A 23,197-nucleotide genomic window follows, 5' to 3' on the forward strand; every position below is an offset into this window, starting at 1 on the left:
TTTTCAAAGCAAATTTCACATAGAATTATACAGAAAACATAATTTTTTTTTATATATATATTATAGAATTATAATAACAGGCATTAAATACATTTAACATTTAATTTATATATGAAGTAGTTGGTTCAACAGTTACTTAACTATTTGATTATTAATCGATTACTAAATTAAATTTGTTAATCTACTTTTCTGCTATTTTAATACTTGATGTATCAGGTTTAGTTTTTATTAAAGTTCTGTGATTTTCAAATATGAACAAATATGTTCTGTTTTTTTCTTTCCTGACACTAAACTGAATATCTTTGTCTCAATTAGTTTGAGAAAATAATCAACAGATGAGCTGATAATGGAAATGATCTTTAGCTGCAGGTGCTCTGGTATTAAAGGAAAAAATGCGTAGAAGAGAGAAAAGAAAAGGTGCTCAAAACTGTTTTTTATTTACATTAGCTGTTCTGAATCAGAAGCAGGAGCCGCCTGTCTACACAATATAACTTCACTCCTGGAATGCTCTGAACTTTACAGATTTACGGGTCGTCATCATTTATCTCTTTCAGACGGTTCCACGTTCACAGATTCACACCTGAAGACTGAAAACACTGTGGTTTTGCTCACAGCGCAGATTAACTCTTAAAACATGTTTATCTCACCCTTAGAGAGACTTTTCCAACAGGAAACAGGAGTTTGTGTCACTTTTTTAACTCATCTGCACCAAAGTCCATACAAAAAATCAGCGATTTTTATATCAAGGCACACAGGAGGTGTCGATCCACTGCCGCCTCCATCAGTGAGTTGTAATGTGTTATTTTGTGACTTCTGTGATTGAAAACCTTTGTTCACATTAACCTCAGTGACACAAACTGACCACACGGGGCAGCAGTAGACCAGCAGCTCCTGTGTCCCTGTGAGCTTAAATCGCTGATTTTCTCTATGGAATTTGGTGCAAGAGAGTAAAACTTCACAAATGATGTTATATCAGCAAGAAAGTGAGGCAAACATGTTGTTAAGATATTGTAGACATGGATTTTATTTGGTGAGACTTATGTTAAGTGGCTAAAATCTGTTTTTCTCACATCTCAGCCTGGTTCACACACGGTATCAGCGCCTAATGGTATCGCTCGTTTGACAGCACTTAAATTCTGTTTTCCTAAAACACTTCCCAGTGTCCCTGCGTCTGAAAATGTTCTCTCGTCTTTTACATTCACCGTAATGTTCAGGCCAAAGTGGTTCAGGTTTTTCTGGGTCACACGTGTGCTTTCCAGCCTCTTCCCTTCATCTTGAAATTTCTCCCACTAATGGACGCCTGGAAATACTAATTATTCATTGCCGCCGTCTCAAAGCGTCTCCCGCAAATGCGCTTTATAGCCCCTTGTTGTTTTTTTCCCCTGCTAAGTTTTAATGAGTGTTGTTTTGCATTATGAAGTACCTCCAGGCTTCCATTTGGCATCTGGGAGAGTTGGCTTGACTCCAACACTGCGGTCACCCGGTGCTTATTACTCATTAAGGCTCGTCGCAGGCCGAGTGGGTGCAGACTGGATGGGTGCTGGGGCTGGTGAGGGTGGTGGAGAGTAGAGGTTTTTGTTGTTGTTGTTGTTGTTGTTGTTGTTGTTAAACAGAGCTAAGATGAGAAAGTGAAGAAAGTTCAAAAGTTTCCATCACCCTTTTTTCCTCTGCTTATTTGTGTGAACAGCAAAATGACAGAAATCTTGTTATTTTTTGGGCTTTAATTAAATCAGTTTATCTGTTTTGTTCAGAGCTGCAACTAACTAGTATTTTCATAATCAATTAGTTATAAAATACTTTTCTGATTGAGTACTTGGAATCAGAATTTCCCAAACCTGGAAATAATGATGTTCTCAAATGTCTTGATTCAGTTTTAATGATTTCTTTGTTATTTGGAGCAAAAGAAACCAGAAAATATTCATATTAAAGAAGCTGGAAAATCAGAAAACACTCAAACCGATTAATAGATTATCAGGAGAGTTGATTAATTTGCCGCCCAAATTTAAAAGTATGTTTAAAGCCTAATTTCACAACGTATATATCTTAAAATTTTGTTCAAACATTTATAGAATAAAAATTTCCTAAACTGGACAGAAAAACAGCTTTATTGTTTCCACAAAATTATATTTCACATTTTATTGGAACGGTAAAAAATACAGAAATGTTAAAAATGATTATGACATCGACAGTTGATGATAAAATCAGATGTTTAATATTTTGTTGTAAATAAAAATTTGTACAGTTTTCTAATTTAGTGTTATTAATAGATATTGGTGGATAGATTTTTAGCTAGCTAGCTATGAATGTATCAAGTTAGCTATAAATAGATGTTTAGGAAGAGCATGTTTAGCTTGTTAGCTATCAAGCTAGCTATAGGTAGATGTTTAGGAAGAGCATGTTTAGCTTGTTAGCTATCAAGCTAGCTATAGGTAGATGTTTAGGAAGAGCATGTTTAGCTTGTTAGCTATTAAGCTAGCTATAGATTGATGTTTCGTAAGAGCATGTTTAGCTAGTGAGCTATAAATAGATGTTTAGGGAGAGCATGTTTTGCTAGATTCAGTACATGTCTGAAAGTAGCTTCATTGTAGTGAGGAAAAAAAGTCAGATTTCTAGCTTTTTAAATTTAAAAAAAAAAACATGTGGCCCGACTCTTATTTTGTACATTTTAACCAATTTTTTTTGTGTTTGATCTTGTTCACATTTGTTATTTTAGCAGTACAGTACATCAAAATTTTGATAGGGTTTATTTCCATTTAGCAAACAAATAGGATTAAATATTTGAAATAATACTTCATTTTACTACTACTAATAATAATACAGTCACAATACTGTTGTGAAATGTTGTTTTTTTAAAACCCCAAAATGAGCGGCCAACTGAAGACTGCATGTTTTTTTTTTGTTTCCATTATGTTTTTTTAAATGAGCAAATTGAATTTGTACACGATACCAGACAGATGTAAATCCACCGACTCGAGGATAAACCTGGGTAGGGCAGGGAAGACAAAGCGCCGTTGGCTAAAGCTGCTGCTGTATGTTACTGTATAAGTGTCACACTATGTGTGTGTGTGTGTGTGTAGTTCTGCATGACTTCCCCACTGACTTACACACTAATGACAGCTCAGACATTTTATTTTTGGGTGGAGTTCATTGTACACTGGTTACAAACCCAGCCCAGTGTGTGTGTGTGTGTGCAGTGACAGCGTGTCTTCACTCAGTCGCTAACATTCCTCGTCTACAAATCATGGACAGGACATTAAGATAACCGAATTATAGTCATAGTCAAAATTTAGTTGGACTAATGTATTTACCTGACATTAAGAAAAGAAAATTGTAGTTTTAGTCCAACTAAGATTAGCTCGATATTAGTCGGACTAACGAGTTTACAGGACATTAAGAAAACCAAACTGTTGTCTTAGTCCGACTAAAATCTGACTTTTAACATGTACTATGTAAACACTGAGTGATAAACCTCTTCGTACTGTAACTCTTTCGAATTCAAATAAGTTCTTACACCTTATATTTCTTAAACGTGCAGTTTTTTAGCATCAGGTTAACAATCCTTATCTTGGTCTGTCCTGAAAAACCCACTGAGGCAGAAGAAAGTGTCTGCTTTGTTCTGTCATACATCGATAATCATAGTGTTAGAGAGGTAGAGAGACACGTGATCCTCTGCTCGTTTTACTGTGAAATACAGAGGCACTGGTTCAGTTCTGCCTCTGTGAACAGGACGGCAGAGTAAATACAGGAGAAGAGGGAAATGTTCTATATTCACGGCGTCATTAAACACAGACAAACTGGTTCTGCTGTTTTTATAGAGCCGGTGTTTTATGAAGAGAACGAGCCTCGTGCTGCTTTTATGGCACAAAAGTTGGTTTGGAAAACTGTGAATATGACGTTTAACAATTATTTAACTGCGGATTAATGTCAGTTACGCTTTAGTTTTTGTTCTGCTGGAGACCAGGTCATGTGGAGGTGTGCGAACAACATGAATGATTGAAGAAGAGTAAAATCCAGGTTTTCTTTAAGGGTTGGCCTCACATAGGGTTGCAAAAACTAAAAAAGTTTCCAAGATTTCCAAAATTCCCAAACTAAAGTTCCCAATTCCATGTGACCCTAATCCTGTGATACTGATCATTTGAGGCGATTCTTTAATACATTCTTTAGTAACTAGATTAAAATACACAATAAACCTTTGTAATCTTTCCATTTACGTCGCTATGATCAGCGCCACCATGAGGAATCATGAAGTAGTGACACCGGAGAGTCAAATATTGGTGGAAAATTGGATACATTTACAATATCAATATTTGGCACCAGCGTTTTTGACAGTTTTGTTCTGGATTATCTCTGATGTTCACATATAATAATGATTTAAAGAGTTTAAAACTGCAGGAGAATCTCAGGTGGGAGGACACAGGAGGAGGTGGGATGTGGATTATTCAGAGATTCTCTCCTGATCTTACTTGGAGATTGTCCAGATAAAGATTGGGAGCTGGTAGGAAAAGTTCAGGAGTGACTTTTGTAGATATTTGACTTCTCATCTGGACAAAGTTCTTACAATCTGAGGAAAGTATCAGTATCAGCCTTCAAAGCCCAAGTTATTGGTATCATAATTTATGATCCATCTTGGCCAGGTCTCTCTTGTAAAAGAGATTTTAATCTCAATGAGACTAACCTGGATAAATAAAGGATAAATTAAAAAAAAATATATATAATGTGTTCTAATCTAATGTGATTGTCTGTATGTTTCCTCATAGATGTAGTTGTTTTTAACAGGGTCAGTGAACGCAGCACTGCACTTAAAAGTGATTAAATGTCCCTGGGCTGTAAATGAACCTGCAGGGGTTTTGGTTCACTCCCAGTTTAAAGCTGCTGCTGGTTCAAAGTACGCCTGCATACAAGGTGACATACCACAGCAGTGACTCATGAGCAAGGCATAAAGGGAGAAAAGGGAGTTCCCTGGTGTGTACATATACACACACACACACACAAGCAGAGGAGGTTAGTTTGCTGAGTAATGATGTGTGGTTATCATGACTCTGCAAGGTCCACAGAGTTATGACCTCTGACCCCTTTTAGCTTGGAAGTGACCAGACAAGAATTTACAAAAGAAGCGTACAGTGTTTCGCAAAAGTCAATGAAGGATGCTCAAGGAGTTCATGGATGGACCGTTCCAATGGCACCCAAAGGGGTGTGTTAGTATTTAATGCTGCAAATGGATTTTTTAAATAATCTATTAAATCTTGATTAGTTCCTCGATTCATCTTTTAGTTGCTTGGTCCAGAAACTTCTCAGTTTTCTTTGTTAAATGGAGCAAAAAAAAAGCTGAAAAGTCAGAGAGCTAGTTACGAAAAACCAAACGGCTCAGTTTTTAAACATGCACTTCATAGAGATTGAGAAGAATATTCAATTATTTTGGGGAATTTTTAAACAAAAAAATGTGGTCTGGTCTATGGAGGAATTCCCTATCATGATACTGCTGTCGCCTAGCAACAGATCTGGATTAGTACACATCACTAACACAGAATTTCTGTTTTTGTTAGCTATTCGTCTGAGTAGAATCCTGGTAGTTGCTTGTCTTAGCTGGCAACTGAGACAAGTTGCAAGCTGAGTGTAAGTAACTCTACAACGTAACCAGAGGGTTCGTCGGTTGGAATCCCCGCCAAGTCGAGGTCTGGGGTGCCCCTGAGCAAGGAGCCCAAGCCCCATCGCTCCTGGTTAATTGGATACTTAAAATTGACCCCATCCAGTGTAGTCCAAAGCCATGTTTCCATCATGGTATGGTTGGGTTTGGTACAGTCTTGGTCGGACTTGCGACTGAGAACGGTACCTTTAGTTGGTAGGCGAGGTTTGGGATATGTAGTGTGTCGTACTGGTGCGTCGACAATGAACACGACACAACAGACAACCAAAGACTTTGTATGAGAATAGACTGCGGGCGTTGAAGTTGTTCTGTCACCCAATCCGTCCACCCGGAATGTACCGTACCATTTTTAATCTGCTACCCCAAGGTAAGGGTGCCAAAATATGGAACGGTTGGGGTCTGGTTATTTTGGTACTATTCCTAATGGAAACACAAAGAAAACTAACCCTACTGTACCAAACTGAACTGTTCCACTTGGTGGAAACACGGTCCCAAGCCTGGATCAATGGGAGGGTTGTGTCAGGAAGGGCATCCGACACAAAAATCTCTGCCAAATGAAATATACGGATCATCCTCTGTTGCTCCTCCTAGAGAGGGAGAAGCTGAACAAAAGTAAAAATGGTTACAGGGGATTTACCAGCGGATTAGTAGAAGGAAACTATAAAACCTCCCTGTTTTCGGTGATTCCGGGAGTTTGTCCTTTATCACAACAACCCAACGATCAGAGATCAGATAACGACTTTTAGCGCTTTGTATTGATTACAGTAAATCCTGTGTTTGTGTGACAGACAAAAACAAAGACATAAGACAAAACAAAGTCACCACAGAGGAGGTAGAGAAAGAACTTCAGACATGCGTCGCTCTCTTCATACCTGCCTGCTTATCAAGGTGTGTCCAGGTCGGGCTTTGGCGACGCGCCACAGTCATCAGGTCCCACCCATACACACCCTGAGCAGGGAGGTGGTTCCTCGTCACACTCAGTGGAGGAGGTGTGTGTGTTCCTGTATTTTTTACCTCTTAAGGACCTTATCTGGCATACCTCCAGTTGTCCTCATGGAGACCAAAACCTGGTCCTTGTGAGGCAGAACCTCATTTCTGAGGAGATGTTTAAGTTTAGGGATAGGGTTTAGGGCTTTGTTTCGGTTGTCCAAATGAATGGAAGTCAATGCAGAGTCCTTAAAAGAATAGCTGTGTGTGTGTGTGTGTGTGTGTGTGTGTGTGTGTGTGTGTGTGTGTTTAGTCACAGTTTGTTTATTCGCAGACCGACGTGACCGGACTTGTCACAGTTTTTAGGGTTTTGTCAGTGTTACTTTCGACGTCATTATTGAGGAACTGGCTCATGTATTTTGTTTGTCCAGTACAGTGTGTATCATTTTGTTGTCATACCAATATTTTTGCAGTTAAAGCAACTGTCGCCCCCTTGAGGAACCCTGCGTAATTACCCCCCAAACCTGCTGCTTTCAGGATTAGTCGTCATAATCGATTACTAGTCGATTATGGTGTAGCAGATTTTTTAGTGTCATATAAATAAATGTTTATTTGTAACTGCAGTGCTCTACAGGAAGTGCTAGGGGCAGTATTGCTTCCTTCATATACCCTGACTGCGTTCACTAATGAAGAACGTACGAGCGATGCCGCTGATGAAGTATGGGAACATTCCTTTGATAACATACCAGTGAAATAAGTTCAACGCCTTGGTAAATTGCCGTGGGAGTAATGGGCGTGTGTTTATAGGTCACATCTTCAGACTTTACAGAATACGTTATCGCTATACTGTATCGCATGCTTCGCTATACACACACTATAAATATCAGCAAAAGCATTTTAGCTGAGTCAACAGTTTAGGCTGTTTGTTTCTTCTTTTTGGGGAGAACTATATTTGTGACACAGCTGTCTTTGACATGACTCAGCACAAATGTGTTGTTAACAGTTTCATACGTTCATAAATCTAAAGCTAAAGTAACTGTATCGGACTGATATCGGTGTCCGTAGAGACTCGAGTTTGTGTTATTGGTATCGGACACAAAAAAGTGGTATCGTCCCATCCCTACTTTTTGCTGAGGTGTGTTTACATGGGGGGGTGAACTCATTTTAGTTCGGGGGTCGGACCAGTAAAATAATAGCACAATAACAACAAGATCTCCTCATTTTCCCCTTTGTTTTACATTTAATGATGTATCTAAAACATATTATGAACAACCTGAAATTTCAACAATATTGTGCAAAAGTTTACCGTTTACACAACGTACAGATCACAGTGGAGCTACAAAGGCACTTTTAGTCACATTTAGTCGCAGGTATCTGAAGCAGACTGTAATCGGAATGTCGACTGTAACAAATTCATCCTGCCTGTGATCACTTTCTATTTCACATTTTATAGCCTCAGTATATACGTTTTTTAACGTAGTAATGGAAAAAAGCAGCAAAAGTGAGTTAATTAGCATTTTTCCCTAATTATTTTCCCTCTCTCTCTCTCCGTCTCACACACACACACACACACACACACACACACACCACACACACACACACACACAAACACTGAAGTTAAGTAAACTGATCAGTCAGGCAAAGAAACTCTGTCAAACTCTGGCCGGATATTAACTCTCTCTCTCTCTCTCTCTCTCTGGAGGTTGTAGTTAGGGTCATCTCCATGTACACAGTGGTGCAGCCCACCCACTAACACACACAAACACACACACACACACACACAAACCCCCTGTGGTCTGACTTTAGTGTAGAAATGAGTTCTGACTTTGTCCGTCACCATGAGCTCGTCTCTCTCTCCCGCAGCAGTGAGTACTTAACACACATTTATTTAAATATTTTTTTTGGACTGAAGCAGCTGTAGTTCTGTACTTTAGTCTTTTTATGTCAGTAATTAACAGGACATTAACATAGGAAAAAAAAAAAGGGAAAAACATTCCCTTGATGCACTGCAGCTCAAAGTGAGTGGACATCAGAGGCCACGGGAGTCAAACAGAAGCAGAAGAAGAAGAGGAAGAAGTCCAGGTCCAGTGTGTGTGGAACCTTTCATTCCAGCCAGGATTAATGTGTGAGAAATAAGACAGCAGTGTATTCTGTGTTTCTTGAAGGGAAAGTTTCAGCTGAGACACAAGGAAAAACTGACTATAGTCTAATATTATACAATCCATGGCCATTTAATGCTATGATATCTAAAGAATATGTTTCACGGCTTAATCTCACCATTTTATATCCATTGATGACTGAAAACGGAGGTTTGTGTCCATTTATAAACAGCTTGCTCTACCCACACCAAACTCCAGTGAGAAAATGAGCGATTTTACGTGACTTGTGACTTCTGCGTTTGAACGCCGTTACTCGGAGTCACCAAAATGATGCAAAACTCACTAAATAAAGTAGCAGTCAACCGGCAGCTCCTGTGTCCTCATGAGCTTAAAGCACTGATTTTCTCTATGGAGTTTGGTTTATGGAGATCGTTTTTGGTGGTTTTAATATCAGTTATCTATAGTTTATTTTTAAGATGTGATGGCTTTAGATAATTGGTGAAGTTGGTGTTTTAAAGCGTTAATATTGGTTTGTTTTACTGTACTTGGCGAACACTGACTTATTTTTGCGCTCAATGCTCTTTGGACATATTTAGCTTTGAAATGGTTATTTTATTAGATTAAATGTGGTCGTTCCGAACGGTGTCACTTCTTTGTTGCGCCCCCTTGTGGAATACTCAAATATGTCAAATACATACATGCTAAACAGAAAGTTTGAATAAAAACAGCATTTAATGTTGCAGAAGAAATGCTTTCAACATAATTTAAACAAACAAAAAAAAGATCTAGACAGAGTATTCTGACTTTAAAACCCCATCTGCCCAAAAATCACATTTATATACCACTGATTTGTTCTCCCAATTATGTTTTGCCGGGAAACAATTTGGAGAAACAAATGAGTAGAATATGAACATCATTTCTGTGAGACGAGGTCACAAAGTAATGAGCAGAGAATCACAGCAGCCCACTTTCACCCAGCACTATTTTACTGTATAATCAGGTTTTTGCTTCAAAACTGTATATGACTTGGTTTTTTTTTACATCTTGAAACGAGTCAGAATTCCTCGACGCTCCTGTCGAGGCGTTAATCTTCCCCCGAAACACAATGGATTTGTTTTGATTACGTTTAATCAGACAAACAGTGACTCAGAGTGTCGGCGACACTCAGCCCACTCGTCTCACGGACGCTTCCACTCATGAATTAATTGCCTGCCGTCCATCTGTAGCGTTTCTATACGGCGCACGTGTGAAGATTGATGTCCCGCTTTAAGATGACAGCGGCGCGGGGTTAGCGGCTTCGGCGGCGTCTCACAATGGTTCTCTGTGTGTGTGGTGGATTTCAAAAATACACAAGTGGGCGGGAAAGTTTCCACTCGCTGAATGTTTCCTCTGCAGACGTTTATATTTTTCTCTTCCTCTGAACAATACTGAACATTTATGATGCTCTACCATAGAGAACTTTGACTTTTCTTTACCGCGTAAACCAACTTTAAAAAGTTTGACGAGTAAATGGATTTTCTACACTTAACTCTTTTCAGACTTAAAACAGAAATATTCAGGGTTTTTACCCGAATTTAACATCGCAAGTTTATATATAAAATACATATAAAAGAGCATAGTTTATTCCATATAATATTCTCATATACTTCATTTACATTACATAGCAGATTTTTAGAAGAATCCTGTTGTAAAGACCTTTAATTCGACTGTAGATCAACCAAAAAGCAAGAAAACAATAAAAACAACTCGGCTTTCAAATGGTTCACATTTTTTTAAAAAAGGTGATCAAATACTGAAAATATTCTCTCTGTCTTTTAAAGGCTCCAGAGTTCCAGAGACACAGTGAGGACGTCCCTGCTTCTGTGGACAAGACAGAAGACAACGTCACTGCAAACCAGCCGGTAAATAAATGACACCAACAATTATCTGAATCATCAACTGACTTTATTTCTCTTGCTGTGAATCGCTGTTGCAGGTTTAAAAGCTGTTACTTCAACACTCTGTTCCTCCAAACGCTTAATACTGACATTTATTTTTAGAACCACTGTCTTTACTGCATGATTTTTCAGTTTTTCTCTTATTTCTCTTATTTTCCCCTCATTGCTGTCGTTGTCTCCTGAGGCCACGTCGTTCACAGATAAGCAGCTTAAATCCAATTTACTGCCTCATTCTATAGCGCCTTCTAAGTGTCTTTGTTTCTGTAAACGCCTTCATTTGCAAAAAAAAAAAAATCCAACAAATGACTTTTAGTATAATGAAGTGAAACATATGTTTGAAATGGTTGTCATTTGGCTTTAATGTCACTTCCCCATATGTGACCTGCTGCAGTGCAGATACTCTGGAAACAAGTCTTTACCAGCTACAGCTAGATACTGGAACTAGAAGTAGAATCTGCAACTTTAAGTACATTTTGGAACTTTAAGTACATTTTGGAACTTTAAGTAGAATTTGGACCATAGTTTGGATAAATTCCAATCAACAAAATAGTCTTGAGATGGAAGACGTCCATTGCTTTTAATATCAAAAAAGTCATTTATTATGTTTTCATTAGTGTATAAAACTAAAGGCAATGAAACTAAGAATCTTTTGGGACCTTAACTTTACTTTCTATCTCTATTTTAACTTGTGTTTCCTTCATGTTATCGTTACAGGCACAGAAATAAGATTACATTTTCAAACAAACTCTGCAAACTAACTGCAGTTTCAACATGTGAAGTATTCAGAGTTAATAATAGACAGATGCAATTTGTCCTGAAACTGATACCTGGGCTCGGGTTATCAGCCAACTTTGAGTTTCTCTGTCTCTGCCAGTCTTCAAAATAAAGGCATCGAGGCATATGAGCCAACTTCACGTCTGAATTAAACACTGCTTTCCAGAACTTTGTAAAGCAAAGAAAAAAAAAATAAATGCTTAAATAAAAATGGGGGAAAATCATAATAATAATAATTGTGTGACAGTACCTTTTGTAGAAAATCTAATTAAATACTAAACAATAAAAATGCATTAAATGTACAAATGTAATCAGTGTGAGTCACAAACAAGAGCAAACATCAGATTAGATTAAATTTAATAATAAATGTAGATATCAGATATTTATTATTTCTTTATTAAATCGCATATTCACTTTTATGTAATGTGTAATCACAGCTGCAATTTCCCTGTTAAGGATTAATAAAGTATTAGTTTCACTCACTGCAAGTTTGTTTATCTCAGATATCAAGTTATCATCTGTGTATTTGATCACTTGGATAATATTTTAAATTCAACTCAGTGAGTTTTGTTCCACTTTAGACTATTTAGAGCGGATTAAGTGTGAGATAAATATCCTAAACCTAATTCAAAAATTAAAACACTTATTCAAATGTCTGCTTAGAGTTGGGCTGGCTATTGACTCACATTAAGTTGATACCTGGACTGATACCAATTTAATTAAATCAACGTTAATGTTAAATTACAGTATAATTCTTTACCTTTAGCTGAACCAAATCATCGGACACGCCGGCCTCTTGGAACTAAACACAGCCAGTCACGAGCTTGACATCGAATGACAACAGTACCTCGCTCGGCTCTACTCTAAAAAGACTTAAAAATTCTACTTAAAGTTCCAAAATCTACTTAAAGTTCCAAATTCCACTGATATTAAAAGCAATGGACACTGAATGGACGTCTTTCATCTCAAGACTTCTGCCACTTCAAACGTGTATTTTGTTGATGGAATCAATCTATTATTCTAAATTAACTTCATACAATAAAAAGTGATAAACATTCATGTAAAAAAAAAAAGCATAGACAAGACTTCATTTGGACCACAGTTTCAGTTTTCAAACATTTTTTAGTCGTCCGTCTCATCTGCCCCAAATAGAATGAAGTATCCACAACAAGTATCTACCTTACCTTAACACACAAATATATACGTAATAGACCATAATTAAAGTCAAGTTAATGTAATAGCCAGAGCAGCCCTTAAATCATCACTCACGAGTCTTAATTTTCAATGTAAACGTGAGGACTAGAGATCAGATGTGTCTGCTGTGTGAGAAAAGAGTGAGTCACAGGGACACAGACAGACAGTGAGACAGACAGTGAGACAGACGGACAGATAGAGAGGACGATGAAGGTTAGCGGCGTCCTCTGCCAGGATGACTCAGCAGGGCCTGTCGTCTTCTCAGCCCACAGCCGACAAACTCCACGAGTTCAGACACGACAAAAGCGTTTTTGCGGATTTGAGTTTGTTCAAGTTCACGTTTAAACCCCGCGTGTCCTTAAATGCCCCTCCCCCCTCGTCTGGACTGTCTCTGCGTCTTCACCTCTGCTTCTCTCTGATTCATCCTTCTTTTTTCTCTGTGTTTTACTCGTGTTGCCATGTGTGTCGTAGCGAGGGTTAGGTTCTGACTGACAGCTGAGATATTAGACTCACTGTGTTTTAAGCACACGATGACTTACAGATTAGGACCTGGATTGTTTTGTCTCGTGTTAACACACTTTTCCTTTGACTCTTCTTTTCCACCCCGGCTTCAGGTTTAAACTTGTCGACGAGAAACAAAACCAAAACAAAACCAGATCAAGGATATGGCACTGACTCGTTTCCTACACGATGAAAGCTAATTCCGGTAGCACCATATTGGATAATAAGACATTGCGATGTTATGTTGATAACCACGGTTATCAACATAACATCGTGTTTGTTAGGACGTAAAGATTCTCAAGAAAAGTGATACGATCGAAACTGTATTGTACGACGGAGTATTAAGGCCAAGCTGAAGAGAATAAAGTCGTCATTTTAAAAAGGTTATAATATTACAAGAATAAAAGTCATAATATCACCAGAATAAAGTCGTAATATTATGAGAATAAAGTGTTAATATTAAAAAAGTCATAATTTTACCAGAATAAAGTTTCTTTTTTATCATTATCTAATGTATTATTATTAAATAGCAGCAGAACACAGATGAGTAGACAAGTTTGATCTTTACGTTTTTTTGTCCGTCTTGAGCTGTGACATGTTTTCACTGAGATTCACTGGAATTTGGTGCAACTTAGTTTAAGGTTTTTTTTATATTGATTGTTTGTCTTTTGGTGAAAACTTCACCTTTGTTAGGCATTTTGCACCACTTTTACATAATTCCTTATTTTATTAAAACTTATAAAATTGATTTGATTTGCGTGGCAGTTTCCGCTCCCATTTCACCGCTTAGTACGTCAAAAAATGCGCCTTCCAGTTATTCCTCGCTGTGTTCAGGTCGTAAATCGTCATCATCATCGTAATAAAGCTGGATTGATGGGATCTACCCTCATTGTGAAAGTGAAACTGATGAATGAATGAATGTGTTAAATAAAGAATGGATCTTGAAAACTGGATCTTGTCCAAGGTTGTGATAGTTTGGGATTTTCCATTAGTTTTAGTTTTTATTTCATTTTGACTTTGTTTTTTTTTTTTTAAATGAGTTGGTTTTAAAAGAGTGGGTTTGCTTGTTTTTATTAGTTAAATGCTTAGTTTTTTTGTAATATAATACAGTCAACTGACTAAAGACACACATGAACATAACAACATAAATAATAATTATAAATAGCCCTCATGAGACACATCTAGTAACAGCATCATTTTTATTATGTATGTAATAAATGTACACAGACGGAAACTACAATATTAGTTTTATAAATAAACAATTCAGTTTGTTAGTTATCGTTTTTTTAAAAACTCTAGTGTTTATTTTTATTTCAGTTAACGAAAATGTTTTTTTCAGTTTTAATAATCGCTATTTGGTTATAACTCTAACTACTATATAACTATAATAACCTTGGCTCTCGCTGTGGGTTCAGGGTTCGGAGTGCGAGGAGAATCCCGGACTGTGGCGTTTGGCCGTTTGGAGCAAGGAGCTGACCTTTGAACTCCAGCAGCTGCAGAGACGCACAGAGCAGGAGCTCTGCAACATAAACACACAGTGAGTCCAGGCCGGTGTTGACCACGCAAACATCACACATGTGTGTTTGTCAAATATGTACGTAATTGTTCCTTTTTTAGACTTTTTTGGCCACAGGGTTGAACCACATTTGTTGTGTTTGAAGGACGTTGTCCTTGTTTTTCACTCCAACCCCTGGTGTGCGTTATAATTACAGTCCACTTGTCTTGATAGTTTATTTTGTAAAGATTGACAACACTCCCTCGAAGGTGTGTTCATATTGAAAGTCGCCCATTCAGCTATTATGGTCGCTGGATCATTTCTGTTTATTCACACAGGTGAAATGATTAAACACAAAGTCCTCGAGGCTCATGCTATGACTAATTATGATTGTGGTAAAGTGCAACCAACAGTTTGACACACATTTACAAAGGTTACTTGGTAACACAACTTTCTTCCTCTTCGCCCGCTCTTGGTGCCTACATGCGGTAACTGTCGTAAGAATTTTGAGTACTTACTTTTAGTTTGGCCTTCGGGTAACCACGTCTTGTTGCGCAAGTTCAAAGCTTTTGACTCAAGTTAGTGGAGCAAACAACACAATTTTGTGCAACTGAAAAAATTGTCTCACGCAACTTTACTCGATCGGGTGGTTTGCTTCATTCTGTTGAGTTGAAATATTTGAACTTGCGGAGCAAATAAGGAGAATCATCAGAATTTGGGCGATTTGCGTCACATGATGTGCTTGTTTTGGAGACCCCTAGATGCTGATGATGTGATGATGTTTGCACCTACTCTAAAAGGGGGTATTTATATGACTACAACAGAAAATTAAAAAGAATTAAAGCAGCATTGTGCACAGCTGCCTCCCCGCCAGCAGGCCGGGTAAGCCTGTGTTCTGGCCGGGTCTTTTTATCTCACATGTGAAGTTTTGGTCAATGTATGGCAAAGTTACGGGTCACTTCGTGTCTGGGAAGTCCTACTTCCTGTTTGCAGGTCATGGTTTGCTTGTTCAGGGTAGGCACACATGTCAAGTTTTGAGCCGATCGGTCAATGTATGGGCAAGTTACAGGGCACTTCCTGTTTGGTGGCGTTTGAAAATGTCTGACATCGCTATGGGATCACGTTTGTGTTTGTATACGTGTTCAGGGTCGCTCTCTCGTGTCCCAATCGGTCAATGTATGTTGAAGTTATACGGCACTTCCTGTTTCACGGCAAATTTAAAATGGCCGACTTCCTGTTGAGTCGGGGTCATGGTCCCAATAGGATTTTTTTGTTTGTACTGTGCTGAACGACGTTCCCACCAAATTCTGTCAAATTTGGCGCAACTAAGTTTCGGCCTGCTCCATGACCTGAGGGGGGGCAGTACTGAGCCATTTTACATTGGTTTTCCATTATTTTATTTTAAGTGTTTTCGTTTCCGCGCACATTTAGGGGGTGAAATTTCAGATTCTATGTGGAGAAAAATAATAATAATGATGAATGGTCCTCACACCACTGTGTGAATGCTCGGGCCCTACATTTCTGTTTCTGTTTCCTGTTTAAACAGAAAATTGGATGGCTAACATGCACTCTGAAAAAAGGCAAAATTTGCTCATGCCAAAATATTGGTTTGGTAAAGACTCGATGGGAACAAACGTAACCTAAACAAAACATAAAGTCTCTTCTTTCTTTGGGAAAAATACTCTTGACTGGTGATTATTGTCTGTGAAGGTGGAAAGTTAACCAGGAAATAAACCAGGAGCATGTTGTGTGGTGTTTGAACATGTGAGTGGGAGGAAGCTCGGTGTGTGTTTGTGGGCTTTTGTCACGGAGCTGAAAACCAACTGTGGGAGTTTCACTGTATCTCATAACAGCAGCAGGTTCTGCTCCACTTGAGAAAACAACAGGATCCTGCCTGTGTGTGTGTGTGTGTGCGAGTGTGTGAAAGTGTGACAGATGGGAGAACACACAGAAAATGAAAGTGAATGGTTCTTTTTTTCTCTCCTGATTCTCTCTCAATTTCACTCTCTGTGTGTGTTCTTGTCCTTCTATCCTTACGGGGACCGTGACCTCACACAGGACATCTGGACATTTTCCTTGGTCCTCGTAAAATCAAAAGCCTGTTATATGTTCTGTTATATTTGGGTCTTAAGCTCCAGGTTAGGATTAGACTTAGGTTAAAATGATCGTAAGGAGCTTGGTGTCAATTATGGTTCTCCAAAAAAAAGAGAGTTACGGTGCATTTTCACTAACTCTCTCCTCGGTCCATGTGATCTTTTCACCATCAACCAAAGCATAGTTGCACTCTCTGTTGGGGACAGTTCTCTCTGAGAGAAGCCGCCGTCTTGAATTTAGCGGTGAAACTGGGGTCCTTATGGTTGTTGTGAAACTACACAACATGACCGTTTCTTCTCTGCAGACGTTTCCACAAGAGATCAAGTTAAAGTCGTACAGCTCCGAGTGTCCACACACAAAAGTAATGCTTGGTCCGGAGAATCTCAACGCTGGTTGGCCTTCAGCGTTCTAAACTGTACCGCACCATGATGGAAACACGACTCATGTGTCATGAACTATGACTTCACTGACTGAGTCTCCTTGTTCTGTCGGTGAAGACCTCGCTGACTCTGCCTCACCCTTCGCTCTCTGTTCTCCTGCCATCATTTGGCAGAACAACAGTGCAGCTCGTCTCACTTGTGTCAGTTTGAGACAAGATACAACACATCCCAGCATTTAAGGTGTGCACACACACACACACACACACACACACACACACACACACACACACACACACACACAGATTTGATGGTATTCCAGGAACTGTCCTATTTCTCACCAACCTTCATGTTCTGGTTGCCAACGGTTACCGACTCCTGTCGCAACTTGGATAAAAGGGTTTTAATGAGTGGAGATTAATGCTTCCTTAATAACAACTGTTGCATGTCTTCACGTCTCTTTCCCAACATGATACCCACACCACACACACATCCTGTCGTTTACTGGAAGACTACGATGATGATGACGACGTCATCCCGCGTTCATTTTTGCCGGGGGTTTACCTCGTCTTTACCGGAGGCTTACGTCACAATGTCAGAGACAACAACCGGGGTGGGGTTTTTGTGTCCCGAGGACGGAGGATGAAGACACTGAGGACACTCGCAAACACGGATAAAGCCGCTGTTTTCTCTCGGGAGTGAACTTTAAGCTGCTTTTATACGGAGAGAACTTGTAGAGACTCAGTGTCTTTGTCCAGCTTCAGAATTGTTCTGCTGTTTTTGTGAGAACTTAATCCCAAGCATAAAGATTTCCTCCACATCTTTATCACAACCCGACTTTTCTCACTCCCTTTTATAGAGAGCGGAGGATGAGCAGCGTCTTATAAAGTACTGTAACTGTTACTGCGTAAATTTGGACCATTGACAAATAAAGATGTTTTGAGGACTTGTCAGAAAATGTTGAATAATCTTGATCAGTGTTTCACAAACCTGGAAATTATGAGTTTTAATGATTTCTTTGTTTATGGATTAAAGAAACCAGAGAATATTCCCATTTCAGAAGCTGAAAAATCCCAGAAACCTGATTTAATTTTCAAAATAAAACTCAAATCAATTAATTGGTTATGAAAAATTGTTGCCAATTTATTTAGTTAATTGGTTATTAATCCATCAAACTTAGATTTAAACTAAGTTTTATTTAAACCACCCGGTTCTGTGTTTGGATCTTGTGTTGCCCGGTGACACAGGAAGTGAGGAGGAGTCGACAGAAATGAGCTGAAAAGAAGCGTCCTCAAAAAGTTTCAGAAGTGAATTCTACTGCTCTAAAAACTCCGAAAACAAAATGGCCGTTTAGTAGTTTGGTGAGGTAAACACTCCCTGACTCCGCCCACCCCTGTTCTGCTGCTGTATACACACAAACGCTCCCTCGGATGCCTGTTTACAACAACAAAAATCACCAAATGTTACATACTACAGCTTTTAAACATCTGCGATCATTTGGTGAGTTTGTTGAGGAATTTTTGGGGAATTTTTGACGCGAGAGAAAGTGGCCAAAATTGCATTAAAATGCAAACATTTTTCTATCGTGTCTAAGTTGTTCCGATTTTAACCAAACTTGGTACAGTTGTTGCTCTCATGATTCTAAACAAATGTCAAATGCACTTCCATTAGCTCCGTCCACCCATTTTTTTGTTTTTCGGTCAAATGAATGATGATTTAAATTAAAACACAATCATCATCTTAATGTTAGTGATTTTTATCGCGATAAATAAAATCGTACATCGTATCATCTTTCATTCTGGTCTGTCTTTTGTTATAATCTCTATTTTTTGATAGTTTTTGCCTCTTGTTTGTTTTATTTGTCTCTTATTTGTTTGTTACAGGTTAGTTTTTCATTAAAAAAACCTTTTCCTCTTCTTTATCGCCCTCTTTCCTCCTCCGCACGACATGTTTCCTTCTTCCCTACATTCCTTTTCTCCTTTTTCCTCCCTTTTCTGTCAGATGTTAATTATTTTTATTCACCGTCTTTTTAAAAAAATATAATGTAAATATCTCTCCTTCCTCCTCCCCCACATTCTTCATCTCTGGTCTTCTCTTCTTTTTTTGCACACGTGTCAAAACAACATTCGTGTTCATTTACATACAAAGTTTATACAAAAATTAATTCTGCTGTAAATACACACATGCGGACGCGGCACACGTACACACGTCCCGCGTGACCTCGACACTGACATGTGGACATGTGACAGGCTGTCAATAATAGACAATAAAAAACAATAAATCATAAATTAAAATATATAAATATATAAGTAACACCCACACGTTTATTTCACCTGCAATTATGAGTAAAAAAAAACGTGTTTCTCGCATACGTTTTCACACCGGCATTCACGCTTTTCTGTGAGTTAACGCTCCGTCACTGACAGCTGACTCTGTGTGTGTGTGTGTGTGTGTGTGTGTGTGTGTTTAATGAAGTCATTTGATTGGCCCCACGTTTCGTTTTTTGATTGACAGGTGACGAAGCGGCTCGTTTGCATGAAGCTGTCATCATGAACTTGACATCACATTTGTCTCCGCGTGAACACGAGGTTATAATTATATCATTACCTATAGATCACTGACACTGGGGTTAAATTTCCCACAATACCTCAGGGGAGAAGAGAGGAAAAAAAGCCTCAGTATTTAACATACACATCGCCATGGTGACACAGATCTGCTCAGAGTACACTCGCATCATAAACCTGTTATTATTTGTGTTCTTTTTAGTAAAGAAAAATAAAAGTTAAATAAAATAAAATAAATAAAATGAAATGAAACTTGAAATATATATAATATATTCATAATATTCTTATGAATGTCCACCAGGGGGCAACTCCACTGGCTAGTGTGTAGCTCTAAGAGAAAAGTAGGTAAAATAATTAGCTAAAATAATTTCCTATATTAACAAATCATTATGTCCATTTTATAAATTATTTCGGGTCAAACAGACCATAATATGGGAGATTTGTTGAGGCATGGACACTGTGATTGACAGGTGGGAGATTTTAGCTTCTAATAATGTTCCCCAAATAAAATATATGCTTAAATTAATAAGTCAACCACTTAATTTTGCCGTTAGACTGACTTTCCTAATAGAAATGTGTCAGGATGAAAATGACTCACTCTCCTGCACCAAACCCCATAGAGAAAATCAACAATTTTAACCTCACAGCTCACAGGAGTTGTCGTTCCACTGCCGCCTCCATCCATAAATTCAAAAGTGCTATTCTGTAAAATTCTGTGTTTGAAATCCTTTGTTCGGATTTACCTCACTGACACAAACTGACCACACGAGGCAGCAGTAGACCAGCAGCTCATGTGTGCCTGTGAGCTTAAATCGCTGATTTTCTTAATGCAGTTTGGTGTAAAAGGAAGTAGTGGTTAACAAACTTGTATTTAATCTGAAGAACATTCAGATTAAACATTATTATTAAGTTAATTATAGACTTCAGCTAATGTAGATTTTTTTTAAATGAGCCATTTGTTAAGTGACAACTTTCCCTTAAAAACAACATTTAAATGAAGAGGACGATGATGTTTAATCTGAATAATCTTTGTACATATACATTCAGAATGTTATCTTCATAAAATAAGATTTCTAATCTGATTTTCATACCTGAAACCTTGTTGTTATCACACATTAAAGTTTACTCAGTAGTAACCCACAGTGGCCTGAGTGTAAACTCCTTAAAAACCTATTTAACCTAAGGGTAAGATGTTTCCCTTAAGGACCTTTTTGGTTTTTGTTTCATTCTGTTTCATCCACTTATGATTCTCTTCTTCTTCTTCTTCTTCTTCTTCTTCTTCTTCCTCTCAAACACAACACTTCTCTCCTGGCATCATCTTCATCATCTTCATCATCAGCTGCTGCTCTCTGTGTCACAGAGGTTTAGTGACCCCCGGTGGACAAACGCGTCATTGCACGCTGTGATGGTCTCAGAGAAAGTTGTCACCTGGGAGTGACTTTAAATCAGACTGTAATCATGTTGTTAATGAGTCCATATGTAAACACAGAGGTGGTTTATGAACACAGCCTGTTACTGACCCTCCACCTTCATCATCATCGTCCTCCTCTTTACTGCCGCCATCTTTTTACTTTTTTTAAACTTTACTGATACAGGTGTTTTTATACAACCAGGTTTATTTATAGAGAGAATCACGGTCTCCACAGACTCTGCACTTACTGTCGGTACTAGTAATATTCTACTATTACTAATACTACTACTGTTATTCTACTATATTAAACTTTCACTACTACTGACTACCACAACTTTACTTCTTCTACTTTCACTACAAACTACCGCTACATTACTGTTACTACTAGGACTATATTTACTAGCATTATTACTCACTCCTGCTGCTTTACTACAACTACTGCTAATGATTCATATTGTACTACTACTCCTCCCAGTACTACTGTACTACTAATACTTGTGCTACTGTAGTTCTATATACTTCTACTGTACCACTTCTGTACTGTACAGGCAAGGAAGGATATATATATTAATATAATATATATATATATATATATATATATATATACATATATATTAATATATTATATATTATTAATATACTGGGTCCCATTTTAAAGAGACACTACAATCTTTACTACAACAGCAACTACCGCTACTTCTCTCACTAACAATACTATACTACTACTACTTCCTTCCTCTACTAATATACAACACCCATTAAACTCCCACTGCCAGTATACTTCTACTACTAACTACTAATACTACTAACTACTAATACTACTATACTTCTATTACCATTTACTAGTACTATTACACTTCCACCACTATACCTACACTACTTACTACTACTCCTACTGTTGTACCATTACTACTTCTACTATAACTATATCTGCTATACTTCCACTACAAACTACTACTGTCTTATTACTATCAATATACTTCAACTATAATACTTTTACAACTATTAGTACGATACTTCCACCATCGATGGTTGGATATTATTAATTCCAAAACAGAGACATTCCAGCAGCACATATCAATGCAGACCATCTGCTGTCAATCACACTGTAGCTCCGCCCCCAATGTATCGTCTACTTGACTAAATTAGAACATCATTTACAAAATGGACGTCAGGCTGCGTCAAAGAAAACCCGAAACTTAGCGAACCGGACCATAAACTCCATAAACAGAATCATATTTGCTGACATTATAAATAATCATCAGTTATGTCCCCCTCTGGTGGTTCGTCAGGAGAATACATGTGTGAGGCACTACCACGTTAGCTTTAAGTTTCCAGACCTGGAGACGACGTTTGTGTTTAAATACAGAGTCCTGTTCTAAACTCTGTGATCCTGACATGAACGACGTTGATCATGTGACTGAGTGTAGTTTATTAAACATATTTGGCTGCTGTTGACTTTTAAAACTCCAGAGAATTATTGACCGACTCGGCATCAGCTGTTCAGCTCTGTGTGTGTGTGTGTGTGTGTGTCTATGAAAACACTGTGGTGTTTGTTGAAGGAAGGCAACACGTTCCTCTTAAACACAGTGTCTGACTCTGACTCTGAGGAAAAGTCATAAATCTGCAAAGAAAAATACAACCTGGACTCGTTTGTGTGTTGCTATGTCGACCTCTGTCCATGTTGAGGAGGAACTATGAAGTCATGGAAAACGACGTGACAGAGAAGTGTTTGTGTAGCTTTATCTGCAAAGGTATGGCTAGTGTAGCCCAGTTTTTGCTGGCAAACCCTCTCCAGACCAGTTGGTGGCGCCCATTCTTGGATATCTTGCAAATTGACAACCTCAGAAGAAGATTACAACGTTGTTTCTGGACACTTGTTTTTAGGAGAGGAGACTCTGTAAAGAGTTCCACTCGTGTTGTTGGTGTTTTACAACCTTATGTTGTGCCACCTAGTGAATTGGAGTGGAATGGAAAGTGTGATCGGCCACGATTGCATTGCAGACCTTCTATTTTACTTAGAATACAACTGTATGTATTTGTGTAGAGTATGTAACGATCGGCAGATAAGGAATGCATGGAAGTATGGCAGCCAATAGGAGGCACCCTCTCACTCTGAACTGCCCTGTGATTGGTCAGTCTCCTGTCACGTGATTTACATAATGATGGAAGGTTTTTAT

General features: G+C 38.3%; 1 protein-coding gene across 1 annotated transcript in view; it reads left to right on the top strand.

Moving 5' to 3' along the window:
* Positions 1-23,197, top strand: part of LOC131446104 (cingulin-like protein 1) — a 51,386-nt gene that overhangs the window by 7,660 nt on the left and 20,529 nt on the right. The window contains exons 2-3 of the mRNA XM_058617104.1: positions 10,491-10,571; positions 14,492-14,613. The gene's annotated coding sequence lies outside the window, so the exon portion shown is untranslated. The remainder of the gene's footprint in view (positions 1-10,490; positions 10,572-14,491; positions 14,614-23,197) is intronic.

Source organism: Solea solea, chromosome 19 (assembly GCF_958295425.1).
Source record: "Solea solea chromosome 19, fSolSol10.1, whole genome shotgun sequence".
Classification (NCBI taxonomy): domain Eukaryota; kingdom Metazoa; phylum Chordata; class Actinopteri; order Pleuronectiformes; family Soleidae; genus Solea; species Solea solea.